Source organism: Choloepus didactylus, chromosome 17 (genome assembly GCF_015220235.1).
Source record: "Choloepus didactylus isolate mChoDid1 chromosome 17, mChoDid1.pri, whole genome shotgun sequence".
NCBI lineage: Eukaryota > Metazoa > Chordata > Mammalia > Pilosa > Megalonychidae > Choloepus > Choloepus didactylus.
Window position 1 is genome coordinate 52,801,851 of NC_051323.1, and position 13,486 is coordinate 52,815,336.

Consider the following 13,486-nt stretch of genomic DNA (forward strand, 5'->3'; position numbering starts at 1 on the left):
GGTTAAGTCTCCACTGAAATGGTTCACGTCACTCACATCCCCAACTGGGTAGGGGAAGCCTCCAAATTCTTGCCCTGCCTCTCAGCCAGCTTGGTGCCAGGTTTTCCCCTCCTTTGCCCACAGGAAGTCAACCAGGGGCAGGCATCGCAGTGCTAGTGAGAAGCCTTGTAGTTGACACCGAAGGTAGTTTTGCCCACTCTCTATCTCTCATACTGAGAGCACAGCAGTAAGGAGAGCAGGTTTTGAAATCAGTCAGACCTGTTTTCAAATCCTGCCTCCATCATGTGCCATCTCAAAGTCTCAACTTCCTCCTCTGTGAAGGACCACAGCAATGAGAACTACCTCGCAGACTCCTTAGGAAACTTAACGGCCAATGCAGAGTGAATGCTCTCTCCACGCCGAGTGCTATTCCATGGGCTTTGTGTAAATCAACTCATTTCTCACCTCGACATTGTGAAGTATTATTATCCCCATTTTACAGACCAAGAATCTGAAGCACAGAGTTTCTGTTGCCTGCCCACAGACCCAGAGCCCTGTTAGTCAGTCTCGCGTGTCCATGTTGTTAGCTCTGGCACAGCCCTGCCTCTCAGAGAGGCTTGCCTGTGAACGCCTGGTTAGGTTACCACCTCAGCCACCGCTGGATCTGTTCACAGCCTTTGTGGTCCAGCTCATCAACAGATGACGTCACGCCACAGATCTTCTGGGATCATTCTGGATGGATTCTTCCAAGTCATTGGAAATTTCAGTGAACAGTGTGACCGAATGGTCAATAGGACCTGCTGTATTTGTTTTTCATCCTCTGAGTAACTTGGCACTTGATCTCACCAAACCATTGGGAAATCTGTTTTTTAGCAACTGACTTCTGTAGTGGTGAATTTTGGCAAAAATGTGGCCATTAATTGGGCTATTAGTTTTCTACACAATGATTATCTATGTGAGTTAAAGTGCTAAAACTTAGTTGCATAGTTTGAAAGGAAATTGTTTTATGTTAATGGAGTCTGGGAGCAAGAGGGGAGTGAGAACAGAGGAAAAGTTTAAGGATCAAAACAGTAAAACTCTGCAGAATCTTTCCCCAGGGGGGGAAGAGAAAAACAGATGCCAGCAAAAGGAAGATACAAGTGCACTCTTGTTGGGTATGTTTTCACATCATTTTATCCATGTCTTATAGCTTTTCTGAAAAATCAGAACAATCAAAGAGATTATAAAATGATTCTACTCTACATCAACTGTATTTTGTAAAGGAAAGAATAAGGGTTCTCAGGTACTACCATCAGATAGGCTGGGATTTTAACACCATCTTGATACTCAACAGCAGTGCAAACATGGCACATTACTTAAGCAATCTGAGCAGAAATTTCCTCATATCTAAAATATGATTAATAGCACTATCCAACAGATTTGCTGTAAGGGTTAAAAAGTGTTAAAGTTTTGTCACATAGGAGATGCTCAATAAGTGGTGGTTGTTATTATCTTTGATCGGTTTCTCTTCAACTAAGTTTTTGTGACCTAACTAAAGAAGCTTTATTTAAGGCATATATCCGAATACTTCTAAGAGTACAGGAATTTTTTTTAATCCAAATTAAATGTAACAGTGTTGTTCACTTGTGTGGAAGAAATCCTATATTGGAAAATTGACTTCCTAATAATTAGACAAAATGAGTTGAATAAATATCCGATTAGTTCAGGGGGAAAAATGGGGTTCAAAGTCCCCCCCACCCCAGCCCCCACACCCGACTGTGTGTTCAATTTAATGTCGCAACCCTCTAATTTGTTTTAGCTATGGAAATATGGCCATTCCATTTCCAGTTTTGCCCAAGAACTAGAACTATATTTTGCAAAGGGACAATTGGATTTAGAAAATCATTTTTGTGCAAAGAGAACTCATTTACAGCTAGTTATTCAAATACCCAATGAAAGCATAATAAAAATTTAGGGCCTTCGTTTAATTAAAAGTCCCAGTTTACTCTTCTCTGGAAGTAGTTCCACACTTACAAGCTACTCTCTTTCATGTATCTAAAATAGCATCTAACATTAAGGCAGTAATTTATTAAGGAGTAACCTGGTGATCTGAAAGTCCCAATGTAATTTTAAAATGTATTTTGGATGAGTTCAACTCATTGAGGCTTGTATGCTTAGATTTGGGAAGCAAGGCGCTTATCGTAGGATTTTCACAGCCACCTCTAAATGCCAAGAGAAGATAAATTGCAGAAATCAGGATTGCATGTTACAATCAAAAAGAAACCTTCCCACAGACTGAGACAAACTTGGAAAACAAATGAATGGAAGATTAAACAATGCAGTCTGAGTAATATTACTTTTACCCTATGATTAAAGCCTGCTGGGCATCATGAGTCAAAATGTAAACACATACCAGTTATGGTGGAGCCCAGTGAGTTATAGTTTGGCAAACCACAGCTGCCTCAAATTTGCCATTGAAAAGGCATTTTGAGGAAACGAAACTAGCTACCAGCTTTCAAGCATGTGATACATTATTCATAATAAAGAAGTCCTTATGATCTGAGAAGGAATATTTAGAATGTTCTAATAGCTTTTCTACAATCTGAAAAATATATTTATAATATAAAGTCCTTTATATTTCTTATACCTAACTCAAAAAATATTCAAGAATTTCCCATTATGTGCTTAATTTTAAGGCTCCAACTTGAGGATGGCTTCCTTTTTCTGAGCTGGCAGTATTACCAATGCACTAGTCCAAAAATATAAGTGGACAGCCCCTCAACTGCCAAGAAGCATGTGGTATAATTAGAGGAATCTATTATGGAATCAGTGGATAATAGTAAAGCTGATATTTATTAAGTATTTATCTTGTGCCAAACATTATGCTAAGCAATTTAGAAAAATTATTTTGCTTAATTAGCAATCCCAGCAAGACAAAATCCTGGTATCCCAGATTAAAAAAAGAAAGGAACTTGGAAATCCTCATGGCTGATAAAAAATTAAATCTCTAAATGAGAATAGAAGGTATTTCACAGGCAATTTCCTCACAGTTTGCAAAATTTGAGTTTCCTAAGTTAACTGTGTACTGCTACATATTAATTAAACATAACAATTGTCTTCAAATTATAAACAATTCTTGTCCAATATTTATTAGCCATTTATATCAGCTTTTATATTACATTTCCTTTTTGTAGGTCCAATCGAAGGCAAAAAGATAAAGCCCCCTTTTCCATATATTAACTTTCTCTAATTTATCTGTCATCAGAAACTCCACTGCCAAGTCTGAAAGATTGTCTATGGCTTGGACCATCCATTCATTCTTCACAATATATTAAGTACCTGCTATGTACCATGCCATGAGTATACCAATAAGACATAAACACCACCATCAAAAAATATTCAGCCTATAAGGAGCCATGTAAACAAACCATAGCAAATATAATGTGCTGCACAGAATAGGTAGGATCGAGGCCCAAAGGAGGAAGTAGTCACTTTTCCCAGAAAGAAAGGAAAATTCTAAAAGGCTTCATGGCATCAGTGAACACAAAGGGTGGCATCTTATTTGTAAATGAGAATCTGTGGCTTTCAGTGATTGTTCAGTACTTGTATGTTTGATTTACTTTCTTGTCAAAAGATGAATTGCCTTAAAAAAAAAAAAAAAAAGCATAGGATTCTATATCTTATTCACCTACTATTTCATAATATTTTTTTCCCATGCTTTACATTCTATTTCTTCCAGCACTTATCTTGATGAAGTTTTAAAGTAACTAGTCAGATTGTTTTACTCTCAATGTAAAAATTCTTTTCAAGACTTAAGGTGCAACCCAGTGATACCAAACTCTTTTAAGGAGACAAGTGTAAGAATGTTTATTCCTGTATGTTTGTAAAATAAAATTAATGGAAACAACTTAAAGATCTATTTACAGGAAAACTGACAAACTGTGGTCTCTTTACGCAATGGAATACTATACAGCAGTTGAAAAGAACTAGATGATGTATATTAATACATGTTGAGTGAGAAATTACAGGAAAAAGCAGAGAATATATCACTTAATAAAGATATAAAACAAGCAAATAAACACTTTATATTGTTTATGGATATATATAAATAGCGTAAGTCTAAGAGTATACAAAGGAGTTAAAACTAGAAATTCAGGAACATTGTTACTTCAGCAGACCATGGGAGAGGAATGCAATCAGGTTAGTTAAAAGGAGTTTAATTATATCTGTAAGGGAGGGAGGAGGAGAGAAGGAAGGAAGGAAGTAAAGGAGAGAGGGGAAAAAGGAAGGAAGAAGAAATAATGATATCTGAAAAAATATGACAAAATTTTATTATCTGACTGAGCTGGGTGGTAGATACATGATTTTTTGTTATATTATTCTCTATACTTTCCTGTATCTTTGAAATATTTTACAATAAAATGCAAGATGTGCTAATCTATACAATATTGATCTGCAGTGTTATTAACCAAATCTAATAATCAAACAAACATGGGCATAAAAAATTAGCGGACTGCACATATCACTTCCCAATTCTACTTAAAGAAATCTATATGTGTCTGGGGAAGATAATATTTATAGTGCAACGTCTTCACTCCTCTTCTAGCATGTACTTAAAGAAGGTGAAATGAATGTCTTGGTATTATAAAAGTAAGTGCTAGTTCTTACTTTCTATTCTGTTGCTGAACCCATTTCCTATTATAAAGGAAAGCGCTTCTGGGTAAGAGTGGTAAAGGGTTGACTAGCTGTTACAACACTTTTTGATATATTACTGATATTTCTTTTTTTCTTTTCAAGGTCCCCACAATTATTAAGAAGGAGGTTCACAGTTTAACAGGCCTCCAAATGAAAGTCCCAATGTTAATTATTTTGCTAATAACTAAATTATTAGTTCCAGAGGCAAAACTAGAACCTCCTGTTGGTAAATAAAGCTAACAGGGCCAAATCCATATTTAATCTCTGACAACAAAGTAGGATGAAGATTAGAAGAGAACTGAGAGGATGGAGACCACTCCCAGGCCTAACTCTGACACCAACTAGTAGTGTAATTTTAGGGGATTCACTTAACCTCTCTCTGAGCCTCCATATCCTCATCTGTAAAATGAAATACTGAATCTGATCATTCTAAAATCCCTTCTAGGTCTAAAAGTCTACAATTTGTTGGCCTGAAACAAATCAAAATAATAAGCACTTAGATTAAACCACAGGACATATAAAGAACAGTAGTAAATATACTTTCACCTGTGTCTTGTCTTTGGCCTTGCCCTTTATCACAATAACCCAGATACAGGTTAAGGGACTTCTTGGACCTCGTTGAGACCCTTGTGACTCAAAGATGGGCCTTTAAATTCAAACAAGGCCAAACAGAAGTCACTGGGCCCTGCTTTAAAACATTTCCCAATTTCAGAGGCTGTGGCAGCCGAATCACCATGAGCCTCAACCCTCTGAGAGTCATGAATTCAACATAATACTCCAGAGGAGATTTGACCAACCTTTCAAAGCCTATTAATTTTTTTCATATCAGTTATTCTCAGCTTTATGTGAATTTGCACCAGTTCCCAGTGGATGACTAGATTCCCAAGATCCTGCCAAACTGTTTCTTCTATGCCCAAGTCTTTCCCACCCCCAGACCTTGTACAGCTGGAAATTGCCTGGAATGCCCTTTTCCCTACTCTTTTTTTTTTAATTGTGGTAACATGCATACAACATAAAATTTCCCATTTTAACCACATTCAAGTGTACAATTCAGTGGCATTAATTACATTCATAATGTAGTGCTACCATCACCACCACTTTTCCCCTCCTTTTCTCATGGCAGACTTCTCTGATCTCAGGTCTCTCCTGGAGGTCTTCCCCACTACCCTCCCTAGAATAGGGCCCCTTCTTGGGTTTCACTGTCTCTCCCCTTGTTTCCTTCAAGATAGTCATTACAGCCTACAAGTGATTTACTTTTCTGATTTCTTGTTTGGTTTGGTTTTGTCTTGGCAGTCTCCTCCTGAAGAATCAGAATCCCCAGAGGGCAGGGAATGGGTCTGTGCCGTTCATCTCTGTATTCCCAGAATATAACAGAGTGCTTGGAACATGGGAAGTCATTGATTCCTATTGATGGAGTAGACGGATGAATCTCTGGCTTCCTTAACTCCAGAGTAGCAACTTCATAACACCCCGGCTCCCCTCCACTCAGCCTTTCCTCTTTCTGCCCTGACCTCACTGGTCTCCTCACCCACGCAGGATCCTATCTCCTCCCCTCCGTCTCTTGGCTGGCTCGGCCCTTCCAGCCTTGATCTCTCCCCATCAGGCCACATAGTGAACAGTATCTGTTTGTCTTGCAATGGTTTCTCTTGCTGCCTCAGTAACCAGCTAGAAGTGTTCACCTCAACTGCTCTTTGCTATCTCTACTTGTCAAAAAACACCCAAAACCACAGCTGCTTTGGGATCCTACAGCGAATCCTTGAGAACTGGCTCTAATGATCGAATCTCTAGAAGGCACAGAGTTGACACTGTAGCTAATACAATGGCAGAATTAATATTACAAGGATCATCACAAGCTGGGCAATCATGTCTGCAATCCTATGTTCAAGTTGGGCTCCATACTTCACGGAGGAAAGACTGAAAACTTAAGGACGTCCAGAAGATGGTGAGAGGTTGATAAATTGTTGAAATGGGCAAGACTGCATGGGGCTAAACACATTGACCCTGGAGCCAGATTGTCTAAGTTTGAATCCCAGCTCTACTACTTACTGTGTGATATTTGATGTGTTAATTAACCTTGTGCTTTAGTTTCCCCATCCGTGAAGTGAGAGTAATCCTAATACCTACCTCATAGGGCTATTGCAAGGATTAAGCAAGTTGTTATCTGTAAAGCATTTAAAATAGTGTTGGGCACACTGTTAAGTGTTGTATGAGTGTCAGATATTGTTATATGCAGAATGTTAGGAAGCAGTATTTTATTCATTATTCTGCAAGATCCTTGCTACTCAGGGTGTTGCCCAAGGGCTGTCAGCACTGGCATCACCTGGGAGATTGCTAGAAGTGCAGACTCTCCACCCCCCAACTCCCCGCCAATGACTGCACCATCTGGGCTGCTGCCCCTGCACTGAGTCATGGAATGTCCTTCTGATGCCCCATCCATTAGGGAAGAGTAAGAGGAAGCGGGCATGGGAGGAGAAGGAACCTCAGGCTGCCTGGAGGCCCTCACGTTGATGCAGGCAGAGAATCCCTGTGTCTGAGTCCCACCCTGAGCTTCACTCACAGAGAAAACCCATGGAGAATCCAGCCAATCACATATTCAATTCTGGCTCAGTATCACTCATAAATATCTACCAATGAAAATCAAGGTTCAGCTTCAAGAAGGAAAGTGACATGTAAGAGAAATATGAAGAAGTTGCTAAATAGACTGCAAAGATATACCAAAGAAACTTGGGGAAAATGGACTCTTGTTTAGTTCCACATTGTGGAAAAACAGACCTTATTTTAAGGGGTCATGTAAAGAAAGTCTTGGCTGTAATGAAAATGCTGCAGAAAAGGCAGGCAAGACCATTAAAAAGGAACACAGCATCATCATGCTGATGGGATGATACAAATACGTTGTCATACACAGTTTTCTAACATCATTTTCTGTGCATTCAGTTTTCTAGTAAGTGTATAAGATACCATACACCCCCATATCTTATTTCTTTCAATTTATACAAACAGAACATAATACATTGCATTCCATGCAGCAGGTGGTCAATAAATGCATCAATGAATTCCAGGAGATGCTGTTTTCATCAGGACTTAAATCAATCTGACAGTAATCAGATGATTAACAGCATTAATATGAAGAAAAAATGCAAAGAAACAAGGATTGAGGATCCTTATTCTGCCTCTAATTTGTTACGTGAATCCTGCTATTAAATGACTTCACATTTATTTGACTTCAATTTCCTATCTGTAAATGAAGGAAGACAGTAGATATCAAAGCAAATAAGAATTATAGTGATGGAGTCAAAGAGATAACTGGGCTGAGATTCATTTCTGCCATATTCCCTGGCAGTGACGCTGGCTTCCCATGTTGTCCAACATAAGGAATCTATCCTCAGTTATCTGCTTCATTTTCTTCATTTGAAAAATGCATTGCCAGTGAGACCTGATGATACTTGGAAAAGAATTTAACTCCATCAAAGTCCAGAGTCAAATTACCCTCAATTACAGCAATTAACCAACATTTAATTTAGATGGAATTACTCAGAATTTCAGTGGCCCTGGACAGAGGGGAAAAATTTGGGCCTTAGGTTGTAAAGAGATGGGTGTGGGGGAAGGGGAGAGATTTGGAATCAATTGATGCTCATACCTGTTTGTGTGTGGCATCCAAGCAGCAAAGATGGCTGCCAGGTGGAGAAATGGGGTGGGGAGCAGAAAAGATGCGAATTGGAGTTGTCCTGATTCACTGCCCCCTACAAATGCCAGACATGGCCACCATATTTGAAGAGTCAAAGAGGATTATTTTCTCCCAAGGCTCCTATTACTAAGCCAAGGGTCAGGAAGTTGGAACAAATAAAATACCTTTTGTTTTAAGACTGCACTGTGGCATAAAGTTGGCTCAAAGAGAATGGAAAAGGAGACGATTCAATGACAGAACAGTAGCAAGAGAATCTGGTGCCAAATATGAATGCTATTATACCAGAAAAGGAGGAAAGCAAAGAATAAATAGGAGTATAAGTGACACAAATGCCCCCCCTACCCCAAATCTTCAGCTGTCTTGTAATGTTCAGGAAGGCAACACTGTATTATGGTGCTATATTAAGTAACAGACTATAGAGGAAGAAAAAGGAAAATAGAATCTTATCAAGAAGGAAATGAGCCAAACAGTGAAAGAATCTTTAGAGTATCGCTGAAGTAATCTGTTTAGAAGCCTTAGGGTGGAGAAATGTTGATCTAGAGCCTTCTTGGTTTATCATTTACAGTTCTCAAACTTGGTGAAAGTTCAATCAGAATTACGGAATGTGTTATAACTTTTAAGGCATTATTGAAGCATCAACTTATTAAAATAAAAACCAATTTTAATGGAACAAGATAAAGATCATGTAAAACTGAATACATTTAGAAATGGATTGATTTCTCATGCAAATGTTTTCTGCCCCAAATGGAGATTATTACCTGCCCCAGGAGTATTATTTAGATAGATAATGAAAGTTGAGCCCAGAGATATAACTCAATTTACTGGGAGGGGTTCTCAAGATGGCTGATGGAAAATAAAATCAAACAGAAATTTTCTACCTACAGCAAGGATAATTTACGTGTTTGGATACTGTTAACCAGGCAATTGCTATTGTCCTAATTTACTGCTTGATTCTTAGCTCATTTCAAAAGCAATAGCAGTATAATTTGCCTAAGAGTTTCCCCCTGGGTACCTCGTGTTGCTCAGATGTGGCCCTCTCTCTCTAGCTAAGCCAACTCACAGGTGAACTCACTGCCCTCCCCCCTACTTGGGACCTGACTCCCAGGGGTGTAAATCTTCCTGGCAACACAGGATATGACTCCTGGGGATGAATCTGGACCTGGCATCATGGGATTGAGAACATCTTCTTGACCAAAAGGGGGATGCAAAATGAAACGAAATAAAATTTCATTGGCTGAGAGATTTCAAATGGAATTGAGAGGTCTCCCTGGTGGGCATTCTTATGCACTATATAGATATTCCTTTTTGGGTTTTAATGTATTAGAACAGCTAGAAATAAATATCCGAAACTATCAAACTGCAACCCAGTAGCCTAGACTCTTGAAGACGATTGTATAACTATGTAGCTTACAAGGGGTGACACTGTGATTGTGAAAACCTTGTGGATCACATTCCCTTTATCCAGTGTATGGATGGTTGAGTAGAAAAACAGGGACAAAAACTAAATGAAAAATAGGGTGGGATGGGGGGATGATTTGGGTGTTCTCTTTTACTTTTATTTTTTATTCATATTTTTATTCTTCATGGTATAAGGACAATGTTCAAAAATAGATTGGAGTGATAAATGCACAACTATATGATGGTACTGTGGACAGTTGATTGTATATCACAGATGATTGTATGGTATGTGAATATATCTCAATAAAACTGAATTTTAAAAAAAAGCAATCGCAGCTTCTCTAGCAAAATTCTATTCATTCTTTCATGCTATAATTGTAGAAATTCCTTCACTCTTGAATTCCACTGATTTCCATTAATTATCAGTAAATTGGCAGATAAAACTTTGTTGAGACCTTCTTTATTCGACCTAAGTGTGTGTTCATCTAATTCTGTCACCGTCATTAGCTTGAAAATATTTGTTCTTTGGTATTTGTATTTCTGTTTATTCTTTCTTTCCCCCTAAAGTTAATCATTGGGACTTTCAATTGTTTTTCCTACTTTTAAAATGATTATGAATGATCATTTTTAAAATTCTTAGCTTTTTCTTAACCTGAATATTCTAGTTTCTCTGTTAGGAGCCTCATAATTGCTGATAAGTAGAAGAATTAACATTCTTAATAAAGTTAATGCAATCATCCTTGCTATGAAGATTGCCCTGTGCTCCTCACCAATCTCAAGTCACCTACCAATGGTGCAGTCAGTCCCTGGGTGGCATTGGGGCACCTGGAATAAAGCCTTGACTTTTCAGTCAATGAACTACCACTTAGTAAAACTATCTAGTGTTTTAAAACTTTGTTCTTGTGGCATAAAAATGTCTGATATGCATCCTAGAAACGTCCTTCCCTCAAGAGCCAACACCATTATTTCTCAGTTCCCCCCCAAATCCAAAAGCTTAGTGGGAGCCCAAACAATTCCACTTCCTTTGATTATTGTTCAAAATGTTGTTAATTAAATCTCCAAGTATGATGAAATATTTTCTTATTTAGTCCTTATTTCAAATACTTGAATAGGTGGAAGAAAGTTATAGAAAAATAGGGAAAATAGTCACTGACCAGCCACCCAAAGTAAAAAAAAAGGGGGGGAGGGAGGAAGGAAGGGAATGAAAGAGGAAGGAGGAAAGAAGGAAAGTAAAAGATAAGATGCTAATCAAAGACTGAAGAAGAAGAAGAAGAAGAAGAAAAAGAAGAAACAAAACCCCAAACTGCTGATTTGATTCATTTTTACATCTTCAGTGCAGTATGAGAAAAAGCAGATTTTTAAAAACGTACAGTTGAATAGATTGTTGATAGATCCAGGGTCCTGCCCATAAGTGGTGGTAATTTTGATGAAAACAATTACTGAAATCTACTATATCTGGAATGAGGTTGCTAATGTTGGAATTTTTAAAACTTTTTTGTATCTGCGTCAAATAAGCCTAATATTAAGAAAATATTTCAGCACATATAATGGAAGAGATCTGTTTGCAAAAGAGAGACAACTAGTTGGTAATTTAAGCTATACATTAATTACTAAGAAGTAAAATTCAGTCATATTCCTTCACTGAAGAAGATAAATTCCATGGGGGTCTTAATATTATTGAAATCAAAATATTTACTGTATAATGACACCAAATTCTCTGATGAACAGGCTTCTTCGAGGTTTTCATTTATAAAACAGGAACAGTATTTCAGATTTCTTATATATCCATTTAAATCCATCATGTGACACTGGAAACCATATGTACTACACTATATTACATTATAATGAATCATTGCCTCTAGGTCAACAGGAAGTAACATAAAAACCCAGAAACAATGAGATTTTTTCAGAGCTAAGTGAATGCTTATATATTTTTTAATGTAGCATTTTCTTTCTATAGAATACACAAATGTTCCAACATATATCTATACTCTATATGCATAATACATAGCATATAATTATACATGCACAGGCATACATATATGAATGTGCACTTATGGATATATAAATATGACTTTTTAATTTTATCACAAACACATTGCTCGTTTCTCCCAGTTACAATTAAAAAATCTGCCTCTAAAAACCCAAATTTTAAAAACCATTATATAAAATAGTCATCATGACAGATATAATTTGCACCTAGTATATGGTTCTTTGAATGTCTATTTCTGCATCTTCCATGATTACTTTCTACTAAAATTAAATTTTCTTTCAATTTTAACACATCACAAAGATGACCACATATATTTCCTGCATAAATCTCTAAAAGAAAGCGTCTCAGAACAAAAGAAAAACTAAGAAACAATAAGCAAATCAATTTAAAAATCTACTACCCTTAAAATGAGCTTCTAAAAATGAGACTCTTTTTAAAGATTAATCATGGTAAATCACTGCGTTGTAACTGATCCTTTTTAAGATGTGATGCCTTAATCATTTCAGTCCTGCAAATTATTTGCAATGAAATTAGAAATGTGTTCCTGCTTTCTTTCATTTCTCTTTTATTTTTCAAATTAAGACAATTTCACTAGCCGTATCGCCATCGGCTCTAATTCCGGTAGCATCCGCAGTCACCTAACACTTGACCTGTGCTACCTCAGACAGGTGACCATGTGAAAGTCAAGGAACGGACCTCCTGACCCTCTCCCCATCTTAAAATATTTCAAAAGCAAGAGTTAGGGCTCAGTGGTGGACACTTTGTGTGTGTGTGGGGGGTAATGTTCAGAGAGAGCATCAAACAATTGGATTGATTACACTCCTATCATAGAATCAGAGAGTTTTAGGCAAGAAGGGGCCTGACAGAACATCGACACTGGCCACATCGTTTTACATCAGAGGTAAAGTGATTTGCTCAACAACACCTGGCTTAGTAAACTGAGGGCTCGAGACCAGAACTTCCGTCCTAGTCCCAGGTGATTAGTCCTTCCCGAGCGTGCACCGCGGATAAATGCAAATGATTGTGGTTTGTTCTTTACTGAACAGAACATGAGGGTCAGCATTCTAGAATACCATTCAGCCCAGCAGAATTCCAGGCTATTTCTAGTCCTTTTCTTCCTGAATAGGAATTTATAGATTATATACACAGAGCCACATTTTCAAATAAGGAAATGAGACAAACGGCAGCATAGGAGGTATGTGTGCTAAAAAAAGAATGTGCTTTTTCTTATCTCAGAAGTATTTCCTATATATTTTTTAACTTGAGAAGTGAAGCTAAATTTGACTAAAGACATTTCTAATATATCACACAAGTGAAACCCGAAAGAAATGCCACATATTTCATGGTGTGATTCCGTTTCTTTCCAAAAGATGCTTCCTCTGAAAAGATACAGATTTACCTTTAGGATAATACTTCTTTTAAATTTTCAAATATAGTTTTCAAATTTTCAAGTGCTTCTTTTAAATTTTCAAATACAATTCCAGTCCTTTCTAGACTGAACCCATCATCCAGATGAATAATTATTCTCATCTGTACTTCAAAGGTTCTGAAGCTGAACTTACCACTAACACTAATCATGAGATCCCTTTTTATGAACCAAAAGAAGAAAAAATGTACTAATTATTAGATAAGTTTTCATTCTTTTCTTCAAATATTTGCATGAATTATTCAGCCTGTACATGGATGGAGCCTTGAAATATTCAAATTCCTTGAAATATTTTATTATTATTTAAGCTTCATATTCATTAAATCCTGTA

The 13,486-nt window shown here is 37.3% G+C and overlaps 1 protein-coding gene across 1 annotated transcript in view; it reads right to left on the reverse strand.

Moving 5' to 3' along the window:
* The window catches only part of TMEM178A (transmembrane protein 178A), a 297,669-nt gene that overhangs the window by 251,148 nt on the left and 33,035 nt on the right, over positions 1 to 13,486 (reverse strand). The gene's annotated exons all lie outside the window — the stretch shown is intronic.